Source organism: Mastomys coucha, unplaced genomic scaffold, assembly GCF_008632895.1.
Source record: "Mastomys coucha isolate ucsf_1 unplaced genomic scaffold, UCSF_Mcou_1 pScaffold21, whole genome shotgun sequence".
Classification (NCBI taxonomy): Eukaryota; Metazoa; Chordata; class Mammalia; order Rodentia; family Muridae; genus Mastomys; species Mastomys coucha.
In genome coordinates, this window is record NW_022196904.1 from 175,674,876 (window position 1) to 175,695,431 (window position 20,556).

The window sequence follows — 20,556 nt, forward strand, 5'->3', positions numbered from 1 at the left end:
TAGTTGGGGTCGCTCTTGCTGTGATGAAACACCATGACCAAAGCGACGTGGGGAGGAAAGGGTTTGTTTGGTTTAAGCTTCCACATCGCTGTTCGTCACTGAAGGAAGTCAGGACAGAAACTCAAACAGGGCAGGAACCTGGAGGCAGACTGTGCTGCTTACTGGCTTGTTCCCCACGGCTTGCTCAGCCTGCTTTCAGTAAGAACCCAGGACCACCAGTCCAGGGATGGCCTCACCCACCATGGGCTGAGCCCTCCCCCATCAATCACTAACTAAGAAAATGCCTACTAATGATCTTAGGGAGACATTTTCTCAATAGAGGTTCCCTCCTTCAGATGACTCTAGCGTGTATCAAGTTTGACACAAAAATAGTCAGCACAATGTACATGTGCAAATACAAGTTAAACAGGCATTTTCCAAGTGTGTTTTTAAGTCGGCATACAAAATAGGGTTGCAATGTGTGTTTTCATACTTAATGCAGTTGGCTCAGACTCACGCCCTATAAACTACCCTCCTTGCCTATCCTTCACCTTCCCCTTCCTCTCCTACACATATGAGAGAAAAATAGGATAATTATCTTTCTGTTTGGCTTCTTTTGCTTAACATGGTGATCTGTAGTTCCAGTTGTCTTCCTGAAAAAATGACATAATTTCATTCTTTTCTTATAACTGAACAATACTATCCATTAAGTTTCTATACCACATTTACTGTGTTCATGTTGATGGACTCTTAGGCTGATTGCATGACTCAGCTATTGTAACTAGTACTGTAATGAGCAGAGAGTGTGGGTACCTCGGTAGTAAGCTGTGATTCCTGAGAGCATACCCAGAAGTGATGTTGCTGGATCATGTGAAAGTTCTACTTTAAGTTTTTACATGTTTCCATGTGATTAGTGGCCAGACTTACTTATTGCAGCTTAAGATGTGTTCCCTGAGTTTCTACTTCAGCCACCATGCTTGCTTGATGCTAGCTTCTTTACCATGATGAAATACAAAGTTAAATCTGACAGGCTAGTGACTACTGACAGGCTACTGACAGGCTAGTGACTGCTGACAGGCTACTGACTGCTGACATGATGAACTCTTACCTCTCTGGAATTGTAAGCCCAATAAATTCTTCCTTCTATAAGTTGCCAGGGTCATGGTGTCTTATCACAGCAATAGAAAACTGAAGACAGAAGTTGGTACCAGGAACGGGGTGTTGCTATGGCAGACCTGACTATGTTGTGTCTTAGAGGAATGTGGAAGACTTTGGAATTTTGGATTAGGAAGGCGGTTGAACGTTGTAAGCAGAGATTAATGGGCCACCCTAGTAAGAGTTTGGAAAACATTAGGGCTGTCAGCTTTGTGGACTGAAAGAGGCCCGCTTAAAAGGTTTCGGGAAGAAGAATATCCTAAACTGGGCTGCAGACCATTCTACAATACTTCAACAAAAACTGTGTAGGCTTATATTTTTCAAAACCTACGTTGATAAGAGTTCTTAAACCCTTCAACCTCCCTTATAGCCCACTGACCAAAGGTAGGGGAGGAAGATGGCTAATAGGACAAGGGGGACATGGACCTGTTTAGAAGTAGTTCTTTGGGGCAATTCCACTCTTTGTTGTCAGCAGTCCAGTCCACTAGCAAAACACCAAACACAAATCATCGACAGAGGCTCAATCCAGAAGAAACCGCAAGGTTCTGCAGATCTGCATGAGACAGCTGAAGCAGCAAGAAGCCAGAAGTTCTTTGGTGTACTTCTCTCTACGAAGTCACAACAAGATCAGAGAAGAAATAAAGGTGAAATAATGCAAGAGTGATGTCATTGAAGACCAGCAAGGCGAACCAATGCCAAAGCATCATTCATTGTAGGCTGATTTATACGTATACTCTTTCCAAACATCACACGTCCTCTCAAGCATCTGCTCCAGCAAAGCCTCACATGTCCTGTCACCAGGCAGCTTCCAGAAGAACGTCAAATGTCTGTTCTCAGCAAACCTCCTCTTATAAGACAGCTTCCAGAAAAACATCACATGACACAACTGAGTTTCCAACAAAAGCAGAAATTCACACTTCAACAGTGGTTGCCTTCTGTTCTTATCCTAAGAACTTTCCTGGGGCTAAGTTTAAAAGCAAAAGACCAATTTCTTTAACAGAGGAGTTTTCAAGACAGCCTAATATTTACTCTGTCACATGTTTATCTGTGATCACTCTTATAGTTTACATATAGTTTGTTCATAGTTAATGATCAAAAAGCAAGTAAGGCCAGGCATTGTGTGTTAGGGAAATCCCTGTGTGAGAGCCTTGAGAGGACTAGAGACCCTAAGAGGCCATTGCATAAAGCTGTGGACGTGAAGCATGGGTTGTGCTTGAGACCCTAATCAAGACCCTAAGATGTTGGAGATGCCAGAGCTGTGGAGTATTTGTTAAGGAAAGCCGCATACAATGAGTGGACCCAGCTTAAGACAAATGAGTTTCAGGCAAAAGCTGCAAGATGGGCCATCTAAGCCCTTTTCCACTGGACATAAAGTCACAGGATTTGGAGTTTACACTGCTGGGTTTCAGTCTTGCTTTGGTTCAATATTTCCTTACCATGCCTCCATTCCTCCTTTTTGGAATGAATGTATCTTATGTGCCAGTATATGTTGGAAGTACATAACTCACCTTTTGATTTTACAGGGGCTTACAATGAAGATATTACCTTGATTCTCAGAGGAGACTTGCACTGTGGACTCTCAGTGTTGGAACTGTGAATGAGTATGGGGACCTTTGAGGGTTCTTCTGCAAAGCTGAGCAGAAATGAGAATAGAGAAGCCGACCCACTGGCCTACTGCCAGAAAAACATTCTGAGATTGAAAAATCGTGACAACCTTCCTAGTATTCTCTAGAGTCACAGAAAGTATGGAATGTTTCTATATAATAAGGGAATGTATAGGCATGACTTACAGTCTGCAGCCCAACTAACCCAACAATGGGCAGCTGTGAAGTGGAAGTCCAAGAATCTAGTAGTTGCTCAGTCCCATGAGACCAGGTGTTTCCATTGGTCTTCTATAGAAGTAGGTTCCAACAGATGTGCTGAGTAGTAAGTGAAAGCAGTCAAAGAAGAATGAGTCTTCCTCTTCCAATGTCCTCATATAGGCTTCCAGCAGAAGTTGTGGCCCAGATTCAAGGTGTGTACCCGATGCCTAAATCTGTCCCAGGCTGGTTTTGGAACTCATAGATCTGCTTGCCTCAGCCTCCTGGGATTAAAGGTGTGTACTAACTTGCCTGGGTCTATGCTTTTCATGGCCACTAGGCCTCAAGATCTCCATGTCAAGAACCAAGTCAGAAACCTGAGTCTTCCAGCCTCAAGATCTGACCACAGGTGTGCCTTTCATTTCTAGATTATAGTTCATTGCAGATGTAGTCAAGAAGAGGGCCAAGAACAGTTATCACCAATCCTCTTCTCAAAGTACTGGCCCAAGTACATCTATTAAAAATAAGGGTCTTGGGCTGGAGAGATGGCTCAGCAGTTAAGAGCTCCGACTGCTCTTCCAGAGGTCCTGAGTTCAATTCCCAGCAACCACATGGTGGCTCACAACCCTCTGTAATGGGATCTGATGCCCTCTTCTGGTGTGTCTGAAGATAGCTACTGTGTACTCATATACATTAAATAAATAATTTAAAAAATAAGGGTCTAGAGATATAGGTCAGTGGTTCAATCTCACCCAAAATAGAGTAATAAAATAGGATCATTGCTAGTGAAAACTAAAATTAGTGAGGTGTTTTGAAAAACATTTTGGAGGGTCCTCAAAATTAAAAAATAGGGGAAAGGTACTGGGGAGAAGGCTCAATGGGTAAGAGGATTTGCTCTGCAAATACAAGAACCTGAGTTTAAATTCCAAGCAGTCCTATAAAAACCTAGGCACGCTTAGCACTGGAGTGCAGAGACAGGCAGATCACTCAAGGAAAAACATGACAGAGGCACACATGCCTGCACCTTCAGTGTTGTTACTGGGCAGAGTCAGGTGGGTTCTTGGAGCTTGCTGGTCAATCAGTATATCAAAATAGTAAGTTCCAGGTTCAGTGAGAGACTAAATCAGAAGGTGAGGAAGATACTCAGCATCCTTCACTGAGTTTCCACATGTAAATGTATAGATGTACTCATCAGCACACCTGTGTACACATGTGTACACCACACACACACACATTAAAAATAGGCCTGCAATCCTAGCACAAGGCAGATAGAGGCAAGAGGGTCAGAAATTAAATGTCATCCCAGCTATATAGTAAGTTTGAGGCCAGTCAGGGATCACAAGACCCTGTCTCAATAAAACAGACTAACATACCAAAGTACTGAAAAGGCTCGATACTGGAACTCTATCCAAATGAGATGAAATTGGTTTGTCAGAGACGCCTGCACTCTTGTGTTCATTACATCCTCCAAGGAACCCAAATGCCCATCAAGAGATAAATGGCCAAAGCATTCAATCAAACAAGCAAAACCAAAACCCTTCCGTAGCAATGCACTTGTGGGATAACATTCAACAGTGAAACGATGAAATCCTGTCTTTTGTAACATGTGTGGGCCTGAAGGCCTTTGATCCACTCTGAGTTGATTATTGTTCATGGAGACCTATTTCCATTCTTCTGCTTGTGATTGATATGCAGAATGTATAATGAATTCAAAAGCTGAATATCAGGGACTCAATGGTTAAGAGTACTTGCCGCTCTTCCAGAGGACTCAGGTTCAACTCCCAGCTCCCACATTATGCAGTTTACAACTCCCTGTAACTTGCTCCGGGGTATCTATTACCCACCCCACTCTCTGGTCTAGTCTCTGCAAGTGCCTGTACACATACACACACACACACACACACACACACACACACAGAAAGAGAGAGAGAGAGACAGAGACAGAGAGAGCCCATACACAAACACATATGCATGCATATAGGTGAAATAAATACACATATCTAAAAAATTAATAAAAATAAATCTTATTAAAAAAAAAAACCAGTGACCGCCGGGCAGTGGTGGCGCACACCTTTAATCTAGCACTTGGGAGGTAGAGGCAGGAGGATTTCTGAGTTCAAGGCCAGCCTGGTCTACAGGGTGAGTTCCAGGACAGCCAGGCTACACAGAGAAACCCTGTCTCGAAAAATCAAAACCAAAACCAAACCAAACAAACAAAAAAACCCAGTGACCTTTCACCTCATCCAATTAAGATGGCTTTTATCAAAGAGACAACAACAACAAAAAGAAAAACAAACACTCCCTCTAGAAAACAATAAGAAAGTTTTAAAAGGGAACCTAAACTATAATAATCATAAAAACAATCTAGAAATTTCTCACAAAACTAAAAATAGAAGCTGTAGGAGTCAGTGACTCCACAACTGGTGTAAGTTCAAAGACAACAGCATTGTCACCCCCAAAAGACACTTGTGCTACTGTGGTGATTGCACCACTAGCTGTTCACAATAATAAAAATGTGAAATCACCCACATGCCTTTCAGAGAATGGATGGAGTTTGAAATGTGGTGTATGCAATGGAGTATTAGTCAGGCACAAACGATAATGAAATCCTGTGAATTGCACCAACATGGGTGGACCTGGAAGTCATTATGTCAAATGCAATAAGCCAGACACAAAAAGTTCAAACACAATGTTTATGGAAACAATTAAGTTAATCTTTTATAGGATGAAATCATATTGACTCGAGGATAAAATTTCCAACATATAAAAATAACCAGCGTTTGGGTCAACCAAATGGCTGAGTGAGTGTACGTACTTGATATTTATGACCAATGACCTGAATTAGACCCTCAAGTTACACAGAATGGAAGGAGAGAACCAACTCCCACGTTATCTTCTGATCTCTACATAAGTGCCGTGTCTCTCATACATGCCCACACACATACACACAGTAAATAAATCAGTGTAATAGTAACTTTAAAGGATAACTCAAGTTTGAAGAGAAGGAAATGTTTATTATCCTGATGATTATTATACATTGTATGTATTGGATTACCATAAATTACCAATTGTGCTCTATAAAGATATACAAATATTATGCAGCATTAAAGTGTCTTTAGTTAATTTTCAAAAAAAAAAAAAATCAAACCCAACCAGGTAGATGAGCAGATAGGTTTATGTATAGTTTATTGTATAGTCATTCCGGATGTATTTCTAAGCCACTATGAGCTGAGTCACTAAGCATGCTATTGAAAAGAGTGTGTCCAGGAACAAACATTAGAAATGTAAAACGGGAGAGGAGGGGGAGGGAGAGGACATTACCAGGTGGGGACCAATAAAAACATGTATAATTAAGCCAGATGTGGTGGTGCTTGCCTTTAATCCTGGCAGAGGCAGGTGGATCTCTGAGTACAAGGCTAGCCTGGTCTACATAGTAAGCCCAGGGACAGCCAGAGCTACACAAGTGAGGCGGAGAGGGGAGGAGAGAGACAGAGACAAAGAAGAGGGAAAGACAGACAGACAGACTTTTCTGGAGCTGGAGAAATCCCAGTGGTTATCACTGCTCTTGCAGAGGACTGGGGTTCAGTTCCCACACCCATAAGCACTCATAAGCAGTCACCACACCCATGAAGCAGTTCACAGCTGTAACTCCAGTCCCAGGGTATGTGAGCACCCTGGCTTCTGTGGGCACATGCACGCATTTGGTGCTCATAAGCTCATGGATCTTCACAAACATACAAATAAATAAAGGCAATAATAAGCCGTAAACAAAATCCTCAACAGCAACAACAACAAAAACAACAAAACCAGTACGATTGTGACCTGCCCCATCCCACCAACACAAGCCTACATGTCACAGTGTTGAAATATCACTAAAAGAGAAGCCTAATGTGTCAACTAATGTCTGACCCATGTACACATTAAAAAAGGATTCACCAGGCAGTGGTGGCCCACGCCTTTAATCTAGCACTTGGGAGGCAGAGGCAGACGGATTTCTGAGTTCGAGGCCAGCCTGGTATACAGAGTGAGTTCCAGGACAGCCAGGGCTACACAGAGAAACCCTGTCTCGAAAAACAAAACAAAACAAACAAACAAAACAAAACAAAAAAAGGATTCGCTCCGAAGAAGTGTCTGACAGCGGGTGCATGTCAGACCTGTTTTTAGAAAGCCACCCAGAACGTTGATGGTACATGGTATAACACCAACCATAAGAGTCATACACGTTAAGTTCAATTTCAAGGCAAGGCTAGTTCCCGCCTTCCTCTGCTCTTAGCTCTCTTCCAAGTTTATTCTAGTTTCACAACGTGGACGACTGAGGTTTCAGATCTTCAACCCCATGTCCTCTCTATGGAGTTCTCTCCACGTACCCAGGACCTCCAGATAGTACCTACGTAAACACGTAGGGACGTACTGCCCCCTGCAGGACACGTGGGCACCTACAGCTTCTGGCTCTACTAAAGCGCGGTCCTGCGACTTGCTTAGCGCTGTAGTATTTGCTTCTTTCCGCTGTGCGGCGCTGCTGTTCCAAGTGTCACTGTCCTGCCTGCAAGGGGCAGGAAAACTTCTTGACTGGAGGAACTAGGCATACAGAGGGATGGCAAGGAGGTAGGAGAAGAAGGAGGTTGAGGAAGGAAGCAGCAGGCTTTCTGCCCATGGCCTTCCTTAGAATCCCCCTCATCTGCCCTTTCAATGAGGAAAGCCATCCCGACTCCCAACAGCCCCTTCTTGGGATGCTTCCAACAGTTCCCAAACCTGGCTTCCCCCACAATCGCCAAGGTAACTAACTCTCTTACAGACTTGCAATCTTACAGATTGCAGCCCGGGAAAGTCTGATTCCTAAATGTGGAGAGAAAGACGGTCACCTCTCCCTTAAATCTCACCAGATGATGTTGATGTATGGCTTACAAAATGAGAGAGCAGAGGCCATCTTTAGGGGCTTGGTCCTTGTAGGACTCTGAACACTGCTCGCTTTTCTCAGTTCAGTAACAACGAGCAGAATTCTGCTGTATGCTCTAGGGATCTGCATGCCGGGGGCAGCTCGTTCAGTTTCCTGAAGCCCATTTAGTGAGTGACCTTGTGACCCACCTTGTCATGGATTCCAAGAACCAAGCTGCACTGTCGCTTTCAGTATGCTGAGAATCCTAGGGTTGGAAACAGGACAGGACCTGGCTGTCCTCAGGCTCGTTCAGACCTGGGTTTGAGTCCTGAATTAACAGTTTCCTCCCTCTGGGATGATTTAACATGTCTCCTAACGTTTCCAATCCTGACTATGAGAGAAGACAGTCACCTGCCTCCGAGGCTGTACTGAGCACCCAGGCTGTCTGTGATGTCTAGTGAGTGTCAGCTCTCCCCAGCAGTGGGGACAGCAATACTGCTCTTGTGATGTCTGATCTCTTCAATGCCCTCTACTCCCATGAACCCACGAGGGGTTTTTTTTGTTTGTTTGTTTGGTTGGTTTGTTGTTTTTGTTTGTTTGTTTTTGTTTTTTGTTTGTTTTGCTTTGTTTTGTTTTTCGAGACAGGGTTTCTCTGTATAACCCTGGCTGTCCTGGAGCTCACTTTGTAGACCAGGTTGGCCTCAAACTCAGAAATTCGCCTGTCTACCTCCCAAGTGCTGGGATTAAAGGCGTGCGCCACCAACACCCGGCCCCACGAGAGTTTTTTATGCCCTTGTTCTGAAGACAGCTGCTTGGCCTCAGCATTAACATCCTGTGAAGAAAAGAAAGGAAAGAAGTGTCCATCCTCTGGAGAATCAAGGCTCTTGGACAAGGTCACGGGGTCACTAGGCACTTCTCCATAACAGGACTTAAGCCAAAAGGTCTGCACTTGTTCCCGTAATAGATGGGAAAAGTCACAACTCCTGCATTCTTCCCTCCAGCCTGCCTACTAACAGAACAGCTGGAAGTCACCGCACAATTCCTCACCTCATCTTTCTTTTCTTCATGAAAAATACAATGTACTTTGTATCACCTTAGCCATTTTAAATGCTGTATCTCTGTGTAGTTGTGAAACAATCTATCCTACTTCTTTTATCCCTGAATCATCTCATTTTCAGTACCTTACTTCCTTGTGATGGAGCCTGGCATTCAGACTCAGCATCCCAAGCACTTCTGTCCCTCTGACTAACACTCATTGATTCCACGGCATTCTGTGGGTCGACCCATTACTCCCTGTACAGTTCTGTCTACACTATTTGAATCTAGATCCTTATTATCTCTGATCTGTGCAGTGCAAGAGTTTTCTCAGTGATTTCCCTGCCTCACTCTTACTCCAATCTTTATTTTATCCTGAACCAGGGAGCAAGGCATGGCAGGAATTGATCCCAAGACCTCACCAATGTAAGTTAACTTCGTCCATAAATGCTTTTGATCTTGACATCCCTTCATTCATAAACGCTGTCATTAAAGCTGGTCATGGTGGCACAGGCCTGTTACCTCTGCTCCCAAGAGGCTGAGGCGGGAGGAACAAAAAGTTCAAAAACAATCTGTCCTACACAGTGATATGAGGTCAGCCTTGGCTACATGGTAAGACTGTGTCTCAAGAGGAGAGAGAGGTGGCTCAATAATTAAAGGCACTTTTTGTCCTTTCAGAGGACCTGGATTCTGTTCCCAGCACCCACATAGTGCCTCACAACTATCTGTAGATTCAGTATAACATAGTGCATATAAAATCATGCAAGGAGTGTGTGTGTGTGTGTATGTGTGTGCGCGCGCGCACACACACACACACACACAGTAACTTAATAGTATTATTCTTTTTAAAGATTCATTTTTATTTTGTGTGTGAGTGCTTTGCCTACATGGATGTATATAAGCATCCTATGCATGCCTGGTGCATGCAGAGGGGAGGGACTCAGACAGCTCTGTGTTCAAGTGTTTACTTAGCTTGCACAAGGCTCTGGATTTGATGCCAAACACTACAAAGACACACTTTCAGTGACATGACAGCCTGGCATACAAGCTTCTTTTTGATATGCCCAAACACATCTTTCTGACATTATTTCCAATAAGCATGGGGTGATTTCAAGGAAAACACCAAAAAGGGGGGTCATTGCTGATGTAAAAAAAAAAAACAAACCCTCTTACTCCTGCTTCTCCACCTTGCCTCTTACCCCTTGATCCCCCTCTCTCCCCATTCCTTCCCCCACCTCTCTCCACGTGGTCATGGCCGGCCCCTACTTCTCTACTCTCTCCTTCTTTCTATCTTTCTCTGCCTCTGCTACCCTCTTAACTCCCCTCCCCATACCCTAAATAAACTCTATTCTATACTAAAACAAAACAAAACAAAACAAAAAAACAAACCTAAACACAGCTTCATCAAGACTTTGCCCAGCACCACAATGGCACTCTTTGATTAGAGCTGTCCTAAGAATGTTCTTCCAAGCCTCCATTGATGGACAAACGCATACCATTTGGAAAGCATTGATAAAACTGGTTTTTACAAAAGCCATTTGGTGGTGCAGAACTTTAATCTCAACACTCAGGAGGCAGAGGTGGGGAATTTCTGTGTGTTTGAGGCCAGCCTGGTCTACATACCAAGTGTCAGGACAGTTAGGACTAAAAAAGAGAGATCCTGTCTCAAACAACAACAACAACAACAGCGTCTGCATTATTTTAATTTTAAAAATAATAGAAATTTAGTTCCTTTTGGAAAGGATGAATAAAAGTATTGGAAAATTTTTTGCTGTCTACATCTCCTGCCCTTGGCAAAATCACTCTTGTCTTTGACCTGGATGACTATCGAGTGCAGTCTGCCTGCATGGTGCTCCCTGCCTGCAGTCTGCCTGCATGGTGCTCCCTGCCTGCAGTCTGCCTGCATGGTGCTCCCTGCCTGCCGTCTGCCTGCATGGTGCTCCCTGCCTGCCGTCTGCCTGCATGGTGCTCCCTGCCTGCAGTCTGCCTGCATGGTGCTCCCTGCCTGCAGTCTGCCTGCATGGTGCTCCCTGCCTGCAGTCTGCCTGCATGGTGCTCCCTGCCTGCAATCTGCCTGCATGGTGCTCCCTGCTCCTGTCTGTGAGTTCTTTGATTCCTCTTTGCTCGGTGACCAGAACACATTTCTGAATATAAGCCACGTCATGCCATCTCTCTGCTTAAAACCCTCCTACTGTCTCCATGTGCTCTTAAGACAAAACCGAGGCATCCCGAAGGTTCTTCATCTGTTCAGTGACTGTGCTCCACATACAGACATGTCCCTTGCCCCCCAAACCTGCCTGCCTCTCTGCATTGTCTTTCCTCTCCATTTGATCTCTTCCCTAGATCTATTTCCTGGCTGCTGCCCCTCTTCCCCGCCTTGGATGTCACCTCAGAAGTCCCTTATTCCACACATCCACAGTCAGCCTTGGGTTAACCCTGTTTGTTAATCGTCTTCTTTCACACTGTGTATCAAACGAAATCCTTTTCCATGAGTTTGTTTTCCACTTCTCCATGACGTCACCATGGCAACAGGGGTTCTTTTTGCTCATCACTGCTGAACGCCTAGAGCCCAGACAGCACCTAACTTGTCACAGCACCTATAGCATAGACACTGAGTGAATGAATGGACTGTCTTGGAGCAATGTTGACAGAGAGCAGCCTGCAGACAGGACTGTTCTGACAGTGACGTCACTTTTACTTGTCAGAAAGATCCTACTTTGGAAAGGAACCTCCCCAGAGTACCACTGTGTTTACCCTTACACTCCTGGCCCTCACCCCAGTTTGATCTGCTCCTCCCTGAAACTACCGAGTTGCCCTCTTACAGTCAGCAATAACCTTAGATCTCTCAGCACCAGTTGTAGCTCTTAGGATCCTAACATTCCTGTTCTTTTCCAGTCCTTGTCAAAGTTCTCTGTGAAACCCGGGAGTCACACAAAAACCCTCCTTGAAATAATGGCCATGCAAGAGAGATGCCACTTCAGAGTACCCATTTTAGAGAGCAGTTTTTACATCACCATGCTTCTGGTCTTCTGTCTGTCTTCCTTCTTTCCTTTCCCTTTTTTTCTTCTTCCTTCCTTCCTTTCTTTCTTTCTTTTTTTTTTTTAAAGATAAGTCCTCACTATGTAGTAGTGAGTTCTTGGCTGGCCTGAAACTTGCTGTGTAGACCAGGTTGTCTCAGAACTCAAAGAGATCTGCCTGTTTCTGTGTAGGGATTAAAGGCATGCGCTATCATTCCCACTGGCCCTCTCCCCTTTCATAATCTTTGTCTATCATAGCCTTTTGGGAATAGATTTGGATCAATATATTTGATTCTCTAGAATCAGCAGATTCAACAGAGCAGAAGATTTTAAAGTACTGAAGAATGTAGATCCTAGAATCTCCCACCTGGTGTTTGGTCACTCCTGTCAAAGCGGGTTATAGGAATGATGAATAGTAAGGGGCTGGTTCAGTGGGTAAAGGTATTAACCACACAATCCTGATGATGGGAGTTCATTCCCTGGAACCTACATTAGGAGCAAAAGAAAAACGAAGAGCCCAACCCAGAAGCACACATCTGTAATCTCAGTCGTCCTGTGATGAGATGGGAGACAGAGACAGAATTGCCTAGACGCTTATAGACCAACTAGCCTAAAGGAAGCATGACGCGAGTGGAAACAAGAAAGATCCTGCTCCATCGACATGTGGATGCTGGGACTCGAATCTGGGTCCTCTGCAAGAGCAGCAAGTACTCTTAACCTCCAAGTCCCTCCCCCCAGCTCCTGCTCCATACATCTTAAACACTACTGTGAAAAGTCTATGTCTCTAAAATTCAGAAACATCTGTAGTGTGAAGTTTCATGGTGGCATTTTTGTGCATGTATATCATTAGACCTTATTATCTCTCTGTCTAGATATTAATCCTTCATTAGATGCATAGCTGGCAAATAGGTTTCCTATTCCATAGGCTGTGCGTAAGCTTTTATATTTCATGCTCTTGTGGCTGTCGGTGTTTGCTATTATTTCCTGTGAACACCAAATCCTTTTCAAAAAGACCTTGTGTATATCTCGAGAAGCCTCTGTTTCCCTCTAGAAGTTTCTGAGATACAGGTTTTTGATCCATTCTGAACTGATATTTGTGTAAGGTAAAGAGTCCAGTTTTACTCTTTTTCACATGCCTGCCTGGTTTTTCCAGTAGCATTAGAGACTGTCTTAGTGCACATGTGACACCTTTGTCAAAGATCGACCAGTCACAGCTATGTGGGCCTGTTTCTGGGTCCTTCATCCTAGTCCATTGATCTGCCTGCCTGGCTTTGTTTGTTTGATTGTTTGTTTGCCAGTATCACTCCCCTGTAAGGTGGTAATATACTCCATGATTAAACTTTATTCAATTTACAAAATTTAATTAACTTTTTATTTCAACTTTTTATATCATTTTATTTTATGATATGGGTGCTTTTTCTACGTGTAGATCTATGCATCCAGACAGCAACAGATTCCCTGGAGTTTCAGACGCTTGTGAGCCATCATATTGGTGCTGGGAATTGAACGCAGGTCCTTTGTAAAAGCAAGTGCTTTTAACCACTGAGCTATCTATCTATCTAGCCCCAATTCATTAAGAGATGATTCTCGTAATGTTAGGCTTAGATGTGAACATCTGCAAACCTCTTTGTATTAATTATCCACTGGTGCATAACAAATCACTCTGAAGCTTAATGGAGTAACTCAATGATAAACATCTGTGTTCTGTCCCAGTTTTTATGAGATGGGATTAGGGTAGCCTAGGGTGGCCTTAGCTCAGAGGTTCTCATGAAATCACTGTCATTGATAATGCTAGCCAGTATTGCAGTCACCTGAAGGCGTGGCTGAAGCTAGCCCCAAGGTGACTTCTGTTTGGTGCTAGCACATTGATGCTATTAGAAGGCATCCTACCTTGCAGTCAAACTTCTCTCAGTCTCTCCTCCCTTAAAGAGACAACTTCAGATTCAGTATACACTGAAGAAACATACAAATGAGTACAGATGGGGAAGCAAGAATTTTCATACAACCCAGGAGAAAATAAACTAGTAAGTAAACTACAATAATAAAATAAAATAATAAACTCTGGTAAAAAAAAAAAGTTTTCAGCTAAATCTAGTAAAGCTACAGAGCACATTTCAGATAGAGAATTCCATCTGTAGTCATCTATTCTACAGAAATCCTCAAGCTTGAGCTCTGGGGACAAGACTATTTGAGTAAAAGAAAACTAAATAGTCACCAAAGATAATAGATTACACATAGTACATTATACACATAGAAGGAATGCAACGTAGTGGTCTAAGGAAAGGGGCTGGGGCTAGAGAAGGCTGAGCAGTTGAGAGTGTCTCCTGTTCTTTCAGGGTTTGGTTCCCATCACCCACATCAGGCTGTTCATGTGATCTGACACCCTCCCTGGCCTCTGTGGTTACCACGCATAGACATACAGACACATAGACACACACACACACACACACACACACACGGGGGGGGGGGGGGGGGGGGGGGGGAGAGGGAGAGAGAGAGAGAAACACACAAACACACAGAAGCATACACAGGCACACACACAGAGAAAAAAAGACACACATACAGACACACAAAGAGAGAAACACACACAGAAGCCACCCCCTCCCACAGAGGCAGGCAGACAGACGTGGACACACACAGACACACTCACAAAGAGAGAAGCACACAGAAACACACACACAGACAGAGAAACAGACACACACACACACACAAAGAGAGAAACACAGAAACACACACAGACAAACACACAGAGATTAAAATCAGAAAAATATATGGGATATAACATGAGAAACTGAAGAAGTAGGGCTGGATAGGAATATGACTATGCATGTTTCAGAAACAGACAAACAGTGCCATATATTGGTTATTAGTACATATGTCAATATGGACCACGCATGGGAATTATAGGCATCAACTCAAGATGGCGGTACATCACCTGGGGAGCAGATGACAGGAAGAGAACTGAGAGGGGAAATAGCTGGGACTTCAAATAAGCCTGGAACATTTATTTAGTTTTTAGATAAGCCGAAACCATACAAGTGTTAGGATTTAACAGAGTGCATGAAAATACAAGTATTTTTATGTCACAGTTCTAAATGTGTTCTATTTTAAAATACTTATTACTATGTAGAAAGTCTGAAAAGGCCGAGAGAGAGGAAATGTCAAGGGAGTGAAAATGCTTCCCCTCCCAACAATGGCACCTGACCCAGTGTAGGGGTCAGAGGACACCAGTGTAGGGGTCAGAGGGCACCAGTGCAGGGGTCAGAGGGCACCAGTGTAGGGGTCAGAGGGCACCAGTGTAGGGGTCAGAGGACACCAGAGTAGGGGTCAGAGGGCACCAGTGTAGGGGGTCAGAGGAAACCAGAGTAGGGGTCAGAGGGCACCAGTGTAGGGGGTCAGAGGACACCAGTGTAGGGGTCAGAGGACACCATTGTGGGGCTGGTTCTTTCCCTCCAGCTTTATGTGGGCCCCAGCGTTTCAACTCAGGCCCCCAGGCCTACACGGCAAGCACCTTTATTCATTGAGCCATTTTGCTGGCCCATCCTAGTGGGCTCTTTGTATATGATATTTCATTTTAACACAATATATTGAAAATGTTCCCATTTCTATCGGGCTCTGATTTTATTTGTAAGGAAGAGGGTTTTTGTTTCACGGGGAGTTTTAAGGCCTGATTAATTTTTTAAATTTTAATATTTTATTGGAAAATTAAAAGAGGTAAATATATCAGCATGATACATCTCAGTGAATTCTAATTCTTTTTTTTTTACTTTTAATTGATTATTTATGAATTTCACATCATGCACCGCAATCCCACTCATCTCCCCATCCTTCCGAATCTGTTCTTTGCTCTTGCAACCTCCCCTCAAAAGGGAAAAAACTGAAACTAAAAATAAAAATTAAATCAAAGCATAAAAACATCTCATCATGGCTGAAGGCCTCTGGCTTCTGCTACATTAGCAATCCTGAATCCTCAATAGGACTCCGCTCGGATATCCTGTCGCGATCCTGAGTTATGGAGATCCTGTAGCTTTGGATCTGCAGGACGAGCCCCTTCATGTGCTCCAGCAGCTCGAGGTAGATGTTGGGGTGGGCCAACTCAAAGTCCTGGATCTGGGCCTGGGAGGTAGCTGAGTTGGTTAGCTCCCTAGCTCTTCCACACCCTCACCACCAGGGTGCGCTCTCCAGCACTGTCCGGGCTAGTGCACCAAGGCCGCAGCAGCAAGGGGTGGGTGTGATCGGCTCTTCCACTCTCATGCCCTGGGCCAGCTCACGGGTACCCACACCACAGGAGCCAGCTCTACTGTGTAGCCCATTCTCCTGAGTGCTGCAGCCAGAGAGGGCCTGGGCCAACTCTCCCAGGCTCACACCCTCCAGGTCAGCTCACCCAGAGTCCCTGCCCCTAGAGACACATCTACGGTGCTGCCCGAGTGAGGTTCAGGGCCTGCGTTCCCAAGTGCTACAGCCAGCAAGGAGTGGGGTCACCTCTCTCACTCTCATGACCTGGAGCCAGCTCTTCCGAGTGCTGCAGCCAGCCTGTGGCGGGGCCAGCTCTGCACAGCTCTTGGACATCAAGTGGCCCCAGGCAGCAGCCCAGAGAGGGATGTACGCATGGTCTTTAGTGGTAAGAGGAGTCACGGACATCAACACAGACCCCTGCTGCTGCCTGGGCATGGCCCCAGACATGGGCTAGGGTTTCACCACCGCCACGCGTGGCGTAGCGGGGCTGGCTTGTCACAACAGACTGTTCCTCACTACCTGCTGGTCTCCAGTTCTACCTCTCTTTGTAATGCTCAAACCGTTCAGCGTCTCTTTTTCTCCCATCTGTTCGCCACATACTTACACACAGTAGTGGCTCCCACTGTCAGTTAGCAATGTTGCTAGCAGTCCCTCTGGGTGTCTACCGCTAGTCCCTGCTCTGTGGCAGTGGACTTGCCTCTAGGTTGCCTGGTTAAATTTTAAATGATGCTTTTACTTAAATAAATGTCAAGCTAGTCCCCAGGCCTCACAGCCTCTGTTGTCTTAGTCCGTGACCGACCTACCGTGCTTTCTGTTTACTACCACACTCCAGTCTTTGGCTTTTCCTACCTGGTTCTCTGAAAGTTGGGCTGAATTGACTCGGCCTCCAGCTCCACTCTGCTCTGTCCATCTTTTCATGGCTTGTGAAAAAGAAGCCACTTTACCACAAAATTGTATGTTGCTTAAAACCTCCAGTGGGAGCTGAGGAATGAATGGCTCAGAGGTTAAGAACACTTCCTGCTTATCCAGAAGCCCAGGCTGGTTTCCAGAATTCTTGTGTGGTGGCTGACAACTGCCTGTAATCCCAACTTGGGGGATCTGACTCCATCTTCTGGTCTCTGCTAGTACCCCCAAGCATATGCAAAGACACCCGCATGCATACAAATGGGTAAATAATAAAATTAAAAAGTTGTGTGTGTGTGCATGCGCACACACGTGTGTGAGAATGTTTGTGTGCATGCATGTGCGTTCGTGTGTGCGCATGTGCTTGCATGTAAGTGCACGTGCTTGCATGTGTGTATGTATTTCTCCTAGTTTCCAGTTGTCTCAATGATGATGAACTCCAAATGCAGCACAGGGCCCTTCCACATCTGCGCACTAATGTTCCAACCTACTCCTACCCTACACAGACTTCAGTCACAATGACCCATACAGCTGACCCAAGGAGCACTATTGTGTCACAGAGTTTATTCCCTTTCTACAAAGCCTTTCCTTGTCACTGTCATTTAGCTCATATTCATTTGTTTCTCTTAGACTCATTCAAACCTGTGTATGTTCCAGACAGATATTCTGCCCCGCCGCTCTGTTCCTTTAGGGAAGTACCTCCGAGCTCTCTCACCCTCCCCTTAACCCCTTCTTTGGCTTTTTGCTTGTTTCTTTTTGTTTTTGAGAAGGACTCTGCACGGGCTTGCTGAACAATCAGGAAGACCAGAATTTAGATTCCAGAAACCACATGAAAGCCTGCAAATACCTGTAACTCCAGCTCCAAGGGAGGGACGTGCCATCCTCTTTTGGCAGACACATACATACATAGATAAATAAAATAAATCTGAGCACAAAAGTAGAACCAGGCATGGAGCTCGCCTTTAATCCTGGCACTCGGGAGGCAGAGGCAGGTGGTTTTCTGAGAGTTTGAAGGCAACCTGGTCTAGATAGTGAGTTCCAGGCCAGCCAGGGTGACACAAGACCCTGTCTAAAAAGGAGGAACCAAACACTGCAGCACAAGGTCAAGTATTAGGGATTTAAAAGGGTAACGTCACTAGGTGGGGATAGTATTTTGCTTTTTGATTGTCTACCTTAATTGTCGTATGTCTAGGTCTAAAATACTTTGAAGAGAATATCTAAGGAAAGTAAACTAAAATAGACCAAGACTGAGAAAGCTGGTCATGGAGAGGGCACTAGGGAGAGAACCTGGTACAGTGCCCACTGTACATGTTTGCAATGTCAAGATGAAGCCCATTTTATACAACTAATCTACAGTAATTACAATGCCTAAGGGAAAATTGGATGGTAAAGTGTCACAATGTATAAACTTCTAGTGTATCCCAAGAGATGAAAGAGCATCTATGTTCTGAGCCAGGCTTGGGGACTCAGGGGCAGGCAGAGCTCCATGAGTTTGAGGCCAGCTTGTTTTACAGAGTTCCAGGACAATCAGAGCTACACAGAGAAACCCTGTCTCAAAACAATACAATGCAAAACAAAACATAGCCCAGCAACAACCAAACAGAGAATATCTAATGTTCAAACCTCTATAATATTGAAAACAACCAAATGAGATCATTGCCGGTAGAGGGCCTCTGACTTAAAGCAGCAAGGAGAAGCTCTGGCTCCAGGACTAGGAAAAGAGGAGAGGAAATGAATTGGGTTATAAAGTTGGAACAAAAGTGCAGTGGGTCTCACACCTTTATTGATAAGCTATTGTATCTAATCCACTGAGATAGGAACTCTATCTCAATAGATTAGGATCTTATATTTTGATTGAGGTAGCAACATTTTAAACTGAAATAAATTTAAAAGTTACCAAGTCCTTTATTAAATGAAAATAAGCAAAATATTCAGCAAAATAAGATTGCTTACACATGACGGTATCTGTGGTCAATTGTTCCAGTCTTAAAACATAAACATATAGGGGGCTGGAGAGATGGCTCAGCGGTTAAGAGCACTGACTGCTCTTCTGAAGGTCCTGAGTTCAAATCCCAGCAACCACATGGTGGCTCACAACCACCCGATCATGAGATCTGACGCCCTCTTCTGGTGCATTTGAAGACAGCTACAGTGTACTTACATATAATAATACAGAAATAAATCTTTAAAAAAAAACATAAACATATGGACACTGACCTCAAATGTTCAGCAAAATAGGATTATTTGCCTGGGATGCTGGCTTGAACCTGTATCCCAGCACTGAAGGGGCCAAGATAGGAGGGTCTGTGAGTTCAAGGCTATCCTGAACTACAGTGAGAGAGACCATCTCAGAGAGAGAGAGAAAGTGAGTGAGTGAGTAAGAGAGAGAGAGAGAGAGAGAGAGAGAGAGAGAGAGAGAACCAATCTATGATTACTTATAAACATAGCAATTTATATTATCATAGTATTAAAAATAAGTCAACAAAAAAGAGAGACAGATATTAACCCCCAGTAAGTCTGTGGCTGCCTTCCTGGGTGGGGACGGATGGACAGAGCCAAAGTTGTTAGGGTGCCTGCACATACTGTGATGTCAAGTGAAGACCTGGTCTGGAAGTTTCTAAGGGGTCAAGAGATCTCTTAGAATACCTGGCCTGAGCAAAAGAGATAACAATTCAGCTCAGTAATTCTTTGGTTTGTCAGGATCAATATGGTCAGAGAGCTCAGAGGCAAGAATAAAAGAAGAGCGTAGAGTCTGGGGAGCCAGAGTGGTAGGATCACTCAGACAGTGAGCCCTCTGGGGAGCACCACACTAACACTGAGGTGACTCTTCCTCCCCAGGGGAGCACTCAGAGCAGTGTGAGCCAGAGGACTCCCCCTGGCCCCTGGGGAGCACTCAGAGCAGTGTGAGCCAGAGAAGCCTCCTGTCCCCAGGGGAGCACTCAGAGCAGTGTGAGCCAACCCTCCCGGCCCCGGGGAGCACTCAGGGTAGAGCGGTGTAAACCAGAGGAGCCTCCTGGCCCCAGGGAGCACTCAGAGCAGAGCGGTGTAAGCCAGAGGACTCCTCCTGGCCCCTGGGGAGTACTCAGAGAGGTGTGAGCCAGAGGACTCCTCCTGTCCCCAGGGGAGCACTCGGAGCAGTGTGAGCCAGAGGAACCCTCCTGTTTCCAGGGGATCACTCGGAGCAGTGTGAGCCAGAAGACTCCCCCTGGCCCCAGGGGAGCACTCAGAGAGGTGTGAGCCAGAGGAACTTGCTGTCACCAGGGGAGCACTCAAAGCAGTATGAACCAGAGAAGCCTCCTGTCCCCAGGGGAGCACTCAGAGCAGTGTGAGCCAACCCTCCTGGCCCCAGGGAGCACTCAGAGCAGAGCGGTGTAAGCCAGAGGAACGTGGCTCCAGCACCTGAGCTGAGAAGCTGGGAACTCTGGGGTCACTCTCACCCACTTGTTGAAATCTCTTCTTTTATTTGAAACCCATATTTTATGTTTTTCAAAAAACTTTCCTGTGTGATTTACAAGCAGTCTGTGGCCATGGCTTTCTTCACTCACACACAGACTGT